This window comes from Salminus brasiliensis, chromosome 19, assembly GCF_030463535.1.
Source record: "Salminus brasiliensis chromosome 19, fSalBra1.hap2, whole genome shotgun sequence".
Taxonomy (NCBI): Eukaryota; Metazoa; Chordata; class Actinopteri; order Characiformes; family Bryconidae; genus Salminus; species Salminus brasiliensis.
In genome coordinates this window covers 27,665,624-27,681,333 of record NC_132896.1, presented here as the reverse complement: position 1 = coordinate 27,681,333, position 15,710 = coordinate 27,665,624, and the positions used below count along the sequence as shown (strand labels likewise).

The 15,710-nt window shown below is 39.7% G+C and overlaps 1 long non-coding RNA gene across 1 annotated transcript; it reads left to right on the top strand.

Moving 5' to 3' along the window:
* Positions 1-11,492: 11,492 nt before the first annotated feature.
* On the top strand, positions 11,493-14,267 carry LOC140541427 (uncharacterized). The gene is made up of 5 exons (XR_011977925.1): positions 11,493-11,677; positions 12,058-12,146; positions 12,251-12,354; positions 13,741-13,855; positions 14,146-14,267. It is a non-coding gene; the product is annotated as an uncharacterized lncRNA (long non-coding RNA).
* The last annotated feature ends 1,443 nt before the right edge of the window (positions 14,268-15,710 follow it).

Below are 15,710 nucleotides of genomic sequence, written 5' to 3'. Positions count from 1 at the left end.
GTTAATACGTAATATCGTCCTAGATAAACATAGACCATATCGCCCCTGTAGTTCAGTCTTTTAATGTTTTACGAACTTACCACTGGTAAATTATTTTGAGAAAAAGGGAATGGATGCAAAACATTGTGTTTCTTTTTTTCTTTGCTTCGTTTTTGTTTTTCTTCCTTTCTTTTCTTATTTGCATGTTGTCTTTTCCGTCCAATTTTCTATTGAGTTCACCTCGTTTGTGAGCATAATGTAACACGTTTTGTCCAGGATTTGAGAATTATTTATATGTAGGTAATGGATGCTTATATTTAAGAAAGAAATATTTCTACATGTGCACATAGTTTTTCAGGTGTACCATTGACATGGTTGTTGATGATAAAATCAATAATGACGAAAAACAACACTGTCTTGGTTTCTCTTCAGCGTGGCGAGTAACCCTGTAACTTGTTCTTTTTACTCCTTATTTTATAGATAAATATAGGTTTTAATGTGTCACGGTAAGTTTTACAGAACACGTTTGGCGTTGGTTCGCGATGCTGGATTTCAGCACCACGGAGAGCAACAGAGGCTTCAATCCATTGATGTGGGGCCGAATGGGAATAGTTCAAGTTTATTTAACCAACGTTTCTGATTTTAATTATATTGATAACTTTACATATAACGTAAATTGATATAAACAAATATATAACTCCAAAGCAGTAATCCCCCTTGACAATTGCAGATCTGCCTAGCAATGCTACTGCTTTGTAGAAACCTAATATATATATTAAATATATTATATATACCTAAATATATTAACGATAAATATGAATAAAGGACTTGGAATAAGTAATTAATACTAGCTAATGGCATTTATATCTGTTCTTCAGAAACAGCCTGTGGACTGATTTATAACAAATATAAGCAATATTATGAAATTATAAAACAATATTATAATGAACATAACTGGTAATGCTAGTCGTGCTAACCTCTGTGCTCTGACCAAGGGATTTTCTTGACTTACTTTAAACTAAAACATTGGAATTGGAATACAGTAGCATAGACCAGATGTGTCACTGGCCCTTGATGTTGCAATAAGCAGAAACTGCAATAGTTTTTTTATTGGTTTCTTTCTGGTTTCGTGGTGGTTCTAGAGTGCGGAACTGCACAATGTTCGAACTACAATCATTTAAACATCAATCTGCAAATTATCCAGCCTCCTACGCAACATCCAAAGAATTCAAGTTTTTATCCCAATGTCTGTTTTTCTGGTTACTAATGAAGCAAAAAATATTTGACGTGAATAGAGCGCCGAAACGGATTACAGAAATGGTTCAAGCTAACACAAAACATATGAAGCATGATTAAAACATCGAACCAAGTCTCAACAAAAGACATAACACGAAAGCCATGTTGCAGATGTAACGTATGTTTAGCGCCCAATCAATTGACACATTTCCATCACATAGATTCAACCTTCCACTTATAATTTTGGTACATTGTTTTTCCTTCAGCTCAGGAAACGTAGCGGCGGGAAATGGATGTCCATCGATCAGGTGGAACCAAGAGAGGATGCAAAATATGTCTGAGCGGCATACATCTGGTGCCAAAATGGCCCTAACAGTACTGGCCGATTCGTCTTAGATAAACTACCTCTGCATAATCATTGAGATCCTGATCCTGAAGGATAAAACTCAGGGCTAATGTAATTTCCAATGCTGTGCATATTTCTCATGCCGTTCTCGTATTTCCAACATAATGAAGTATCTTGGCTGTCGCGCAAAACCTCCATTTATGGCGTTTTTCAAAACCTCAAAATCTCAATTTTTTAGGGCTTAATGTGAATCTGGCATTTGTTCTTTACGCTGGGTCAAGTTTTGTAATGAACGGACCAATAGAAATGCTCCAAAATGATGAAAAGGAACCTATTTTATAAGTTAACCTCTATTGAAAGGTAGGAAGTTCTGTAGTTTTGGTGGGACAGCGACGACAAACAGTAATTTAAAATGAACGAAACGGATTTATAACGGAATAGAATTTATTCTGGGTAGTCTAAATAAAGTTAAAACCATTTAGGACGTATGTTTACAATTGTTGTATAGTTGTCCAAATTTAATGTTATCACTAAATAATAGCAAGATGCCTTCAAAATGTAACCCCGTAAGACTTACTATAGTATAATATAGTACCATACCATTCCTGTATTATAGTATTTTAAACTCATTGGACTAAAAATGAAAAAGGTTAGTTATAGGCAGTCAAATAGCCAGTGTTAAATAATAACACTATATATATATATTAATATATAAATAAATAATTACGAGGCGTATACGTTTAAGCCTTGCTGTTCACAGTCCTCATTTCTCAAACAGGAAAACAGTTCATCTACAAACTGAGACGCGTTTCAATGTGTTTCCACATCTAACATGAGTAAAACAGTATATGAACAAAAGTATTATTCATTCATTATTTATTTTGAAATCACAGCTATTAAAACAGAGTTTACTCTGCTTTTGTTTGAGTAACTCTCTCTACTGTGCAGGGAAGGTTATCTGTATTTTGGAGCATTGCCGTGAGGATCTGATTGCATTCAGCGATAAGAGTGTTAGTGAGGATCAGGATGTTGGCTGATCACCACCACTCCTCTTCCCCAACTCAGTGCAAAAATATTGCATGGAGAACCATCATCATTCCAGAGAACACAGTTCCACTGCTCCACAGCTCAATGCTGGGGGGGCTTTATTCCCCTCTAGTCCACACCTGACATTAGGCACGATGCCAATAGGTTCATGTTTATCTGCTCCAGAGAGTCCTATTCTATTGACAATACAATATTCTGTACAGGGACTAAAGAAGCTGTGTGTGTGCATTTGCACATCTGTGTCAGCAATGTAAAGTACTGAAAACATTCATTAGAAGGGGTGTCCACAAACATTTGGAAATATGGTTTAAATCCCAGACCCTATTCATAGATAGATGGATAGATAAATAGATAGATCTCTCTCTCTCTCTCTCTCTCTCTCTCTCTCTCACACACACACACACACACACACACACACACACACACACTGGAAGATATACATTAATCTTATTTAGCCATATAGGAAGAACTTGATTAGGAAAGATTACATTAGTCTCAACCAAATACTCTGTGGGTATCTGAGTGGTCAGTTCAAACACAGGTTGACTGTGGGAACTGGTGATGCTTGGGAGACTGAGGTGTTTTACTCCTACTCATAAGGTGGTGGGTTAACAGTAACTGAAAGACTCAACAGAACATTAAATGTAAAAATCATCCGGCTCACACACCCAATTTCGGAGAGCGATGTGCATTAATTTAAGATATTTGCCAGCTTGACTAAAAAAGTGAACTCTATCATTATTTGAGGCATGTAGTGGTGGACAAAGCCAATGCTGCAGGTTCCCTTTCCCAGTTTTCCCTTGTAATTCAGCTATGGAGATGAATATAAAGGAGTGGATGACCCCAGTTTAAACACAAACTCCTACACACACACACACACACACACACAAACACACACAGAGAAATACACAGCACAACACAACACATTCCAGTAAACGGGGAAAGGTCTGCAGTGAATGCAGTGTACACGACTGCAAAGACAAGAAAAGAAGCATGGGTGTGGTTGGTGAATTAAGAATTGAGTACGGGTGCCCCCAGGTGGTAGAGACAGGTACACACAATAACATAAACATATGGCTCTATTTTAAACACGTTTGATGGTTGTTGTCTCTAAATTCTCTATGACTCTACCATTAACATAAACAATTAATATATTTATGAACATATTAATAATATACTAATTATATTATTATTATATAAACACACACACACATATGTCTTTAATAAATGACACATATTCCATTATCTTAAAATATTAAAACAAAAATTAACAGTATCTCAATATCGCATGGAAATAGACATTCTTGTATTCTTGCACATGCACATTTATTTATGAGAAAACATTAGGTTTGATTTTGCTTCTAAAGGATATTTTTTTTATAATCTGCAGGCCTAACAACATCACGTCGATCAGGTGCTTCACGGACAAAATGGACAAAAATGCTTGGAACTGCCTCAAGGTGTGAGATCACACTGTATATGGGCGTTAAACACTGAATACAGGCGCACTTCAGAATAAATACAACACTTTGGTTTTCTTCCATACAGACATGCTGGTGTGTTGGTGTATTCTGCCCTCTAGTGTTAGTAAGGACAAACCAAAAAGCTACTTGCAGCCATTGCTGACACCCACAGCTTGTCCAGTCCCTGTCGAAAGGCAGTACCAATTAATTAGTACTTGTTTATCTGATGCAGATTATCTGGGCTAGAGTGGTATAAAGACCCTCAGCATTAAGCTGTGGAGCAGTGGAACTGTGTTCTGCTCTGTGTACTTTTGGGATGTGCTTATGATTTATGCATTGATGTTGGTATCAAAGAAATACTTTTTCATGTAAACAATTTTTCATAATAATACTTATAAATCATTTTATATTTTCAAAAGCCTTAAAATATTAAATGCTGTAACAAGAGACATACCAATAGATATGCAACACCTATGTTTCAGCAGTGTAAATGGGGAAATAAAATGTTGAATAAAAAAGAGGAGATAAGAAAGAGAACAAGGCCTATGATGCACGAGGTGAGTGCCAGTATTGAAAAACATAGTCTTTAATCTAGAATACTTACATCTCAGGCGTCATATGCATCCCCACAAAAATATGAAAAATTAGAAACATATCAGGCAGATTTAATAAGGAATGGAAAAATAATTGACCATGACAACAAATCAGTGTGGCAAACGCATTTGGAAAGTCATCAATTACCAGATTGCAAATTTTGGATTATGATTTGAAACAATTCTTTCTGTGAAGTTTCTATTAAAATAGCAGTAACAGTTAATAAAACAATCCATACACATTTATGTGCACGATCCTTGAACTCAAATTCAATCTGTTGAAAACATAACAAAATATATATTTTTTTTCTTTTCTTTTTTTTAATCAAAAACAGCCATGGTTAATTTTTATATGACCATTTTCTACCTCTCTCCATCCATCAGATCTAAACAATTTGCTATTATTGCTGTGCTTTAACCCCTTAAAGCAGACACTAAGACGTTGTCTCTACGGGTGGTGGGGCTATTCTGTGGTAATAGAAGTTTGTAACACTTTAAAAACACTGAAACACTCCTTAAAACTTGCTAACGGGTTGAGTTAAACTGCTGAGACTGACTGACTAGGCAAATATATGGAAATTAAATTTTATTTACATTTTATTGGTTATGAAACCATTCCAATTCCAAATGATTATTTCTGCATCTTAATTTTACACAGACTGCATAGATTGAAGAGTTCATTTGAGACTTGTGTTTACATACTATTCCTCCAAGCGCATTGGCTGCAGTTCGAAAAATCTCTCCTTTATTTTCTTTTGCTTTTGAAAACGCTTCACTTGGAGCACTGCAGACTGAGACCAAGCTTTCTGACACTGGGCAGCACATTGCTCTCTAGAATCCCTTGATAGTCTTGAGATTTCATTGTACCCTGCACAGATTCAAGACACCCTGTGCCAGATTCAGCAAAGTAGCCCCAGAACATAACAGAGCCTCCTTCATGTTTCACAGTAGAGACAGTGTTCTTTTCTTGATATGCTTCCTTTTTCTGTCTGTGAACATAGAGCTGATGTGCCTTGGCAAAAAGTTCCATTTTTGTCTCATCTGTCCATAGGACATTCTCCCAGAAACTTTGGGGCTTGTCAACATGTAGTTTGGCAAATTCCAGTCTGTTTTTTTTTATTATTTGTTTTTAAGAATTTTGGCTCAAAAGATGACGGATGGTGCGATCTGACACTGATGTTCCTTAAGCTTGAAGTTCACCTTTAATCTCTATAGAAGTTTTTCTAGGCTCTTTTGTTAACATTCATATAATCCTTGTCTCTTTGATTTGTCATCAATTTTCCTCCTGCGGCCATGTCCAGGGAGGTTGGCTACAGTCCCATGGATCTTACATTTCTGAATAATATGTGCAACTGTAGTCACAGGAAAATCAAGCTGCTTGGAGATGGTCTTATAACCTTTACCTTTAACATGCTTGTCTATAATTTTCTTCTAATCTCCTGAGACAACTCTTTCCTTCGCTTCCTCTGGTCCATGTTAAGTGTGGTGTTACACACCATTTCACCAAACAGCACAGTGACTACATGTAGCCCTATATATATAGGCCCACTGACTGAATACAAGATTGTGGATACACTTTGATTTAACATGTCCCTTTGGTCACATTATTTTTAGGGGTACCATCATTTTTGTCCAGGCCTGTTTAATGAGTTTACTTTTTGAGTTTACAAAGTCGGGTCAGCAGGTTTTAGTGTTTTACTGACCGGCGCGTGCTCTTTCTTGCTCTTTCAGCCAGTCTCTCTCTTTGATCAGCCGCCGGTGCACCACTCCCAGCTTCTGGAGCTTCTTGACGAGAGCGGCATTATTGACGAGCTGGATCTCTTACATTTACATTTATGTCATTTAGCAGACGCTCTTATCCAGAGCGACTTACAAGGTTACTCGTATTACAGAGCAGGGCCAGTGTAGTGTTAGGAGTCTTGCCCAAGGACTCTTATTGGTGTAGCGCAGCATAGTCACCCAGACCGGGAATCGAATATATCGATAGCGCAGCATAGTCACCCAGACCGGGAATCGAACCCCAGTCTCCCACATGGTGTGGTAGCTCAGTGGCAGGTGGTGGTGTTATCTGTTGCCATCCTGGACACGCGGGACCAGAGGCGCTTCTCCCGGAGGTCCCGCCGCTCTTTCTCCAGCTCGTCCTCCCTCTCCAGCTCTGCTACCCTGGCCTGGAGGTTTTCCCAGATCTGCTGGGCCTTCTGCACAAGGCCTTTAACTGCCTCACCGAGGGGCATTTTTTCACTTGTTCAACACAACAGTCTGTTCAAAGTCAGGCGACTACCTCAGTCTGCTCCACTGTGCTGTGGTCAGTGGACTGAGGCGCACAGAGCGACTGACCCCTACTTATAGACTTTTGGTGCGAGGCCCTATTTATAGCGTGCCAACACGGGCTTCACAGGCAGGCATTCCACAGGTACGTGCTCAACAACAGTAAATCAGCCCAGAGCCGTGATTTCAGTAACACTTGGCCAAAGGAGCAAGCGAAATTCTGTCAAAGTAAAAGTCCTTTCTAAACATTTCTTTACTTAACAAACTAGCTTAAGGAAACAGAGTGTTTACAATAAGTTAAAAGCTTATTATAAGTTACTCAAATGTCAATATGTCTGAAAATGTCTGAAATCCACAGATCTTCTCTATTCACTTGGTATAAAATGTGCTGCCAGTGTCTGAAAGATGAATATTTACCTTGATAATGCCCTTTTCATTAAAGATTTGTGTCCTGATTGTATTAAAGAAGTCCCAGCATAAAACTGTAATTCCCAGCAGCACTAATTATTATCCCAGCAGCACTAATTACTAATAATTATCAAATAATTGCTTCTTTATAGTGGTTATTATTTACAGTTATTAATCTTAGTTACTTTTAGTAAATAAAAAAAAAAATATTCAGGTTTAAGAGGGACTTTTATATTGAGTTTTATCTGCTCCTCTGGCCAAATGTTGTTAGAATCACAGCTCTCCAACCCTGGAGATCCATGAAAGTTTGAGCAGAATAATGCTGGTAAATGAAAGCACTTTAGCCACGCTGCTTAAGCCTCGCCCTCTCACTGCCACTACTGGTCTACTTGTACCTGCATCTACATGCAGCCATTGATCAAACTGATTAGTCAGTCTGACTTTCTCTGACTTTCTCTTTTATTCCTGTATTTATTCTTTTTTAAAATTTACATCAACATTGAAACATAATGTAAAAGATGGTAAAAGTAAAACTTGATTTTCTATTACTTTACTTGTGAGACACTCAGGCTGAAACTAGAAAGGAGAAGATTTGGCCATATAGGGTATTAAGGCTATTTCATTGTCTTGGTAAATGATAAATGTTTATACATTAATGTTCATTAACACATTTTCCTGATTTTTAGAGATTTTTAACTCCATCCAACTCACACAAATACGCACTGCCACGGTCCCACATCTTAGGCCTACTTGCCCCCCAGCCACAACATCTTAACCTCAATGATGATCTTAAAGAAATTTGACATTATGAACGAAAATAGATCATTCAACCACTGGCACCATACAATCTATTAAAAGAGGAAAAAGCTGTGAGGTTCTGACAATATGGCGATGGTGTCATAAAAAATCTTCAGACTAGTGCGACTGAGAAATTCAGTTTCACTGTCACTTTTTAATACAATCTTAATCAGGACACAAGAATATAGAAGAAAAGTGGCATTATTAAGGAAAATACATCAACTTCAAATACTTCAAATATTTTGTCCAAAATGTATACAAAGTATATTAAGGCTGCAAGCAAAGAACAGCTGACACTACATTAATATGCAAAATGCAATTTTAGGGTAAACATATGTCATTGGACCACTGGCATCACATTTTGTACTAGCCAAATACACACAATCACAGGATTTTCAATATTTTGGTTAAAAAAAAAAGAAAAACGCATTTTTAAAGTCCTCAGACACCTTCACTTTTTTGCAATTTGTTATGTTAAGGCCTAAAACATCTATTTCCCTTCATCTTTCTGAACTCAAGACCTCATAATGAGAAAGTAAAAAAACATTTGAGCATTTTTTGCAAAAAAAGGGAAAACTAAAATTTTGGTATGGACATAAGTACCCATTTCTATGACACTTAAAATTTTGCTCTGGGGGCCTCCCATGTCTCTTGATCATCTTTGAAATATTTCTACACATTGATTGAAGTGCAACTGTGGTAAGTTTATAAATAAAGGCATGTTTCAGCCGGAGAACCTGAGGCCTGTTTGAAACACGTAACCACAACCACAAGGATTCAGCCACTGCATAGAGACCTAACCTGAACCCTGCATGGTGCATGGGTCCACTGTTTAAGATAAGACACCCCTTCTGCCCACAAGCACCACTGTGTGTGTGTGTGTGTGTATGAGAGAGTGTGTGAGTGTATGCACTGTTTACTGCCAATAACCAAAGTTTAAATGCACAATCACATTTAGACTTTACTTCAAATCAAGTTGCACATATTTTCTTGATGAACTGATGTAAAATTCACAGCCTTAGAACACCACAGATATTCTGTGCAATTACATATGTATGTTATCGTTTGATATACATTTAATATAATTATTTTCATTGACCTTAGCAATTGAGACCATATTTTTGGTAGAAGACAAGATTGGTAGAAGACAAGATCGGTGGTTACAGCACCAGGCTACTGATGACAGGGTTGTGGATTCGATACTAGGCCTAAGCAAGCTGCCACTGTTGGGTCATTGAGGCAGGCTCACAAACCTCGATGGCTGCCCACTGCTCCGGGCACGTGTCCTCAGTGTACGGATGGGTTAAAGGCGGAGGCTAAATACCATCAAATGGTGGACCATTGTCTTGTCTTGCCCAGCTCTGATGTACCGGCTTACAGATGCCCATGCAGGCCAGCATCACACTGAAGTGATGTGGGGAGAGAGACATCTTCCCACTCAGAGAGAGCAAGGCCAATTGTGCTCTCTCAGGCTCCGGCTGCTGATGGCAGGCAGCATGACCTGGGATTTAAACCAGCATTCCTCATGACCACTCAGAGCCATCCATCTACAGAATTACTAATAGAAGAACCACTTGGTTTGCTAAAAAGCTTTGTTTAAAAAAGTTTATGTAAACGTTCTAGAAAATATTCAGAGGTTCATAAATTCATATCCAGTTCTTTACATTAAGTGAAGGTTCTTTAACTTCCTAAACTTCTGGGAACCACCTGTGGTTCCTGGCATTTCCCCTTATGAACCTAGGAACAACTCATTGCTTTGCATGTAGTTACCCATTGGTCATAGATAGGGTGTAATGAAAGTCACCCAGCATAGGGGTTTAACCTTTTAAAGTTCTTCAGTCTCACAATGTCTTTTTAACAGGGTTCTTATATCAACCAAAGTGGTTCTGGTATAGCATCACTCAAAGAAACCCCTTGTGGCACTTTGTTTCCCCCCAGATTGTTACTAAACATTGAAAAAGCAGTCAGAGTCAGCTGGTTTAATCAGAGTTTTTGTCCAGAATAAACATAGGACACAAGACAACTGAAATATTATAGGTGTGATGTTCACCTGGAGGATTGTGCCTTTAAAATGTTACTGCACTTCTGGTTTTGGCTGGTCTTGGGCTGTTGCTTTGCTAGTCTATTTCTTCCCCTCATCACACCTCTAACTATACATCATCATTATCTTCCTAACATTTCCTTAAGTACCACAGCAATATACATGCATACTTAACACAAGGACTTTTTGGCAGCTGTTTGAAGCGGCACAGGTGAGAAGATCCTCTGAAGCTATTTCTTTGTCTAAGACATTCTTCTCATCCTCTTTGTGTGTGAGCAGGAGAAGTACCGCCGTGAGCAGGAGAAGCTGAAGCAGGAATGGGAAAAGGCTCAGAAGGAAGTGGAAGAGGAGGAAAGAAAATACCATGACGAGGCAACTATATTTATCCTTTTCCAGCATAATTGAAACAATTTTCCATTTTTGTTTTATCACCATAGCCCCTTTTTAGACACATTACCTGGAGGAGCTGTATGTGTGAACACAAATGTCCACATCAGTTATACTAGACATTACTCAGACTTTATCCTGCCAGCCACCTAGTACTAGGTCTGGGTAATGTCCAAGTGAGCCCATATGGGAATAGAGCAGAAAATATTAAAGGGGGTCATGCCATACCTCATGCACATGCTACAACAGGTGCTGCCCCTGACATTGACATGGGTCGAGATGTGTGAAAGGGCAGCTGCGGAAAATGTCATGACCTGATTCTCCAGACGTTTATCTGAGTTCATATGTGAGAACAGCTTACATAACACCCTTGTGAAATGACAGAGAAGTGACATCAAGCCCCCTATCTTACACCCTGCGCAAGGCACATTGTGATGCTCATTGCTATCTTACACCCCGCCAACAGTCTATTTTCACGCCTCCCACATGTGTCATTTAAACAGCAATGGTCCTTAATATCCTTCATATCGATGGGCGTGGTAGTCTCAAAATGAGTTGTACAGGTAAATTTCTGGCATATTGCTATGTTGGCTACAGAAAACACAGGCGCACCACTGACTATAACCAACCTAGGCAGACGTCAACAGTCAGACGTTCAGTGAATTGTCAACACAGGTGCGTGCCCATCGCACGTACACCCCCGCTTTGCTGGCAATCACTGGTGTCTGCAGACTGGTACGTTGGAGCCAGGAATGCAATGCTTCGCTTCAGGCATGCTGGTTACCCGGTGTATTACATCGGCAGGTTGAAAAATGAGAGACTTGCAACAGCAAAGAATCAGATTTTTTTTTAAATGACCCATTCGACAGAGCGAAGGTGTTCAATCCATGAATGTAACATTTGTCTGACTCTTTGGTCTGCATTTGTCTTTTTACAGGAGCGCAAAATTCTAGAGGAGACAGTGGCTCCTTTGACACCGCATTCACCTATGCCACCCTCCACCTGCTGGCAAGAAACCACCCCAGTCCCTAGCAACCCTGCGTCACAGCACAGCATTGTGCGCTCACTAGCCGACTGGGAACGCAGACAGGAGGAGTTGGAGAAGCAGGCGGTGAGAAAAGGATGGCTGGATAGATGTTTGGAGAGATGTATGGATGGAATACCAGATGTGTGTGTAATGTCTGATATACTGATCAATAAACCACCTTATGAGACTGATATATCAGCAGCTCTCTACTATGCTTTGGCTGGTTCGTTCCCCAGTCTAAATAATGTCTTTGAAAGAATACATACCAGGTAGGCTTGGGCCTATTGGCAATAGTATTATGCCTCAGCAGTCGTTTGCATCTATTGTCGTGGCTTATCAAAATGGAACAGTTCAGATGTGAGAAAACACAGCATTTGCGGCCTTAAGAGGCACAAAAGTAATCAAATTTGTACTTGGATCTTCTATTTTAGTGAATTTATTGTTTATTGTTTTATACACTTCAGAAGGGGACCATTGAGAATAAAAGACAAAGGGAAAACTAAAGGACTGAAGCAACAGGGACGAAGGAGGAGCTTTCCCGGACCACAGGAAGGTCTGTGCTGACACTAAAGGTCAATTTCACCATCCTACTCTGTCTGCTTCTACACTTTCACCTCATCATGTTGACCTGTTTTTCCTCCTCTTGCATCACTGAAGCCCTCAACGGTCGAGCTGTGACCAGCTGGTGAATCAGCCCAATGGGCAGAGGGAAGGAACTGGGGTGCCCAACCAAGAACCTGAGCAACTGCAGTCCAGTCAGAGTGAGTACAGGAAAATCCCACTTTATTGTCCAGTCATGAGTTGCACAGTGACATACGAAGCTTTGAGAACCCATTATCGACATTTCGGAAAGTTGTTAAGTTTAAGATGAAACCTTCTTTCCAGCAAGTGTCAGGATTAGTTTACTATTTATGCTTTGTGCAGTAAAAGGATAAAAGGTGCACGTATTCGTCACTGTACAGTGTGGACTGTACAGCGAAATGTGTCCTCCGCATTTAACCCATCTGGTAGTGAACACACACTCACACACACACACGTGTTAGGGGCAGTGAGTACACACACACACCCAGAGCGGTGGGCAGCCAACTCCAGCGCCCGGGGAGCAGAGAGGGTAAAGGGCCTTGCTCAAGGGCCCAACAGTGGCAGCTTGCCGAGCCCGGGAATCGAACCCACAACCCTGTTATCGATATCCCGGCGCTCTAACCGCTGAGCCACCACTGCCCCATGACCATGCAAAAGTTTGGGCACCCCAAAACATTTGCGCATAGGTCTCAAACTTTAATTAGTTTATTAGAGCTATGACAGTCATCATTAGGAAAGAACAGGTTTCAAAAGCTTTAAAAGCTTCATCAAAACTAAGCCTTCTCAAACTTTTTTTAACAATTAGCGCCATGGGCTTCTCTAAGAAGCTGCCTAGCACTCTGTACATTAAATTAATTGATGTCAGCAAATGAAGAGAGCAAAGCCTATTCAGGTTGCTGTTCCCTCAGTTCGTAATGTAATTAGGATATTGCAGTTAACCGAAACAGTGGAGGCCAGGCTGAGGTCTGGAAGTGCTCGAAAGGATTGCTAGAACCTCAAATCAGAAGTGCTATAGGACCGCAATAGACTTTCAGGAAGATTTAGCAGACTGTAAAGTGGTGGTGCAATTTTCTACTGTTTACTGTTTATGCAGCAACACCCGCACAAATATGACCTGGAAGAATCATCAGAAGAAAACCTCATCAGATTTTGAGGTCGAGTGGACTTATCAAGGACTTTTTTATAGATTCACATTTTAGCATAAATATTGGATGTTATATAATAATCTGCATCACTTTCAGTGACTTAGCTGGTTATTTGCATTTATTCGCTATTCCTACTGGGCAGTTCTTAAATTAGGATTATTTTATTATTTTATTATTGGATGTTTTCGTAGAGTCAAACAGCATAAACAGGACCCAGTTTTCCATGGCTCTAAAACATGGCGAAGCCCACCTGTAGGGAGAATTGTTAACTCTTAGTCTCTGTACAGAAATTATTGATGAGGTTCAACACTAGAGAAGAGTTTACACAAACATTGTATTGACGAGTTAGTGTGGGATGATGTAACGTTTATTGCCTTAGGAATTCATACATTTTGGAAATGATGTTGGTGTTTGGTGTAGGTGTCTCATGGAGCAGTAAGCCTCACCAGCAGCAGCAATCGTCAGAGTCCTGGCAGAAGAGTGGTTCACTGGATTGCACCAGGAACGCACAGCCAGCACCTGGAGGACGTAGAAGGTGAGTGTGTCACCTAGAAAACATATATTAAAACATATCTTCACCAGTTCTTAAAATAGGCGGTGGCTGGATTCATATGTGTTATGTAAGGCTTATGTAGGTGTCATGTAGCTTTATGAATGCTGTCCTGCAGTGAAATGTTACTGAAATGTTTTGGCAGGCTTGTTAAGTGTGCATGTATCCATGGTTTAGCTTGTAAACCCATTCCATGTGTTAATACCCACGAGTTCATGCTCATGCTCATGTGTTTGTGACAGAGTTGAGCATTGCATGTGGCTTCTGCTCCCCAGGTCTGACTCCATAGAACATGTTGGTGCAAAGCCATCACATTCATCTCCCTCATACACAGACACACAGCAACATCCTCCATCACCAAACAGGTACAGGGAAGCACTCTGCCTTGGTCTCGATCTATTTCTGCTCCCCCTCCTCTGTCTTAGTTAGATCCTGTCCCTATCACCTGGGGGTGTCCCTAATAGGGCTGCATGGTAAATCACATTTTAACGTTATTGCAATATTATTTATGGCCATAGACACATTATTAAGGTCTGTAAACCTTGGCAGAAATGTTGAATTTCAGTGATGTGGCGAGTAAAACAGTAAACCCAAAATCAACTCCTTAATGACCAACCTTTACCATGCTTTAAGTATTTTAAAATTATTATCATTTCTACTGTGTAAAATGTGTGAAGCAGTAATGACTGTGAATCCACCCGGACTTCAGCAATGTGCTCACTGCACTGTTTTCATTGTTTGGATTTTCTCTCTGTTTTGCCCCTTCTTTACATTAACCTTTACTAAGACAAGTCTGACCTAGCCTCACCTACCTTAGCTTAGCATAGACGAAGCTAGTCTAGGTTGCCCAAGGCCTCAATTGTTTACCCATTATTACTGTGTGTGTTAAAGGTGCCACATAATGCCTTTATTCAGTATTCAGTTGTTATTTGAGGTGTAAGTAGTAAGTGTGTGATTTGTCAGACATGAGTTTACAAGTCTATTTACCACCCTGTGATTTTGACACAGAAAAAAAACACAGATTTTTCTTTTATTGTGGGCTTGTGGGGAAAAAAATAATGAGCTCTGCTTTTATTGTCCAGTTTACGTCATCGCAATGGCACATAGCCTAGCCTAGCCTTGCACTGCATTTAAGCTGTCCTCTCCACTCCTCTCTGTGTCTAGTCGGCGTGGTGTGTGGCTAGCCAGCTGAAAACACGTAGTAACGTCTGGTTGGGTTATCTTTTAGCCTAGCACATGCCTAGCACCAAGCTAGCTTCATCAGCTAACCCACATAACAGGTGCTTTCGTAAGAGGACACAACAGTGTTTGAGGTTCATGGGTTGTTAGTTACATCTTTAAAAGTAAACCCTGTACTAGTGCCTAACAAACTCTTGGTAGTCTTATTCCTTGCAGCTGACTGTTTTTTAAACAGCCTTACAATCATAAAGATGCGCTCTCAGTTTTGAAATAGGTAGCTGTTGCCATTTAAAGTTAGTCATTTTGCTTAGTAGAGAATTCATTTTGTATTTTTAAGGGAGGTTAGTTATATTAGTGGCAGCCTATTCAGTTAGCGATGCTGGAATTCGTCATTATTTATTACTTTTTATATTGTTGTGACGATATCCCACAGCCTTAGTGAATTTTTATTGTGCAGCCCTGATACATAATCATTTTAATCATCTTCTTTGTTTTCTTTCTTCAACCACCCTCACCCCTCTTTCTTCTTTCTTCTTTGCAGTGCTGCATTCACTGCAGATATCCAATATGGTGTGTCAACTATAAAAGCAAATGAAAGTGTGGTTTATGCATCTTTTGTGTGTGTGTGTGTGTGTGTGTGTGTGTGTAGATCTGGTAGTGG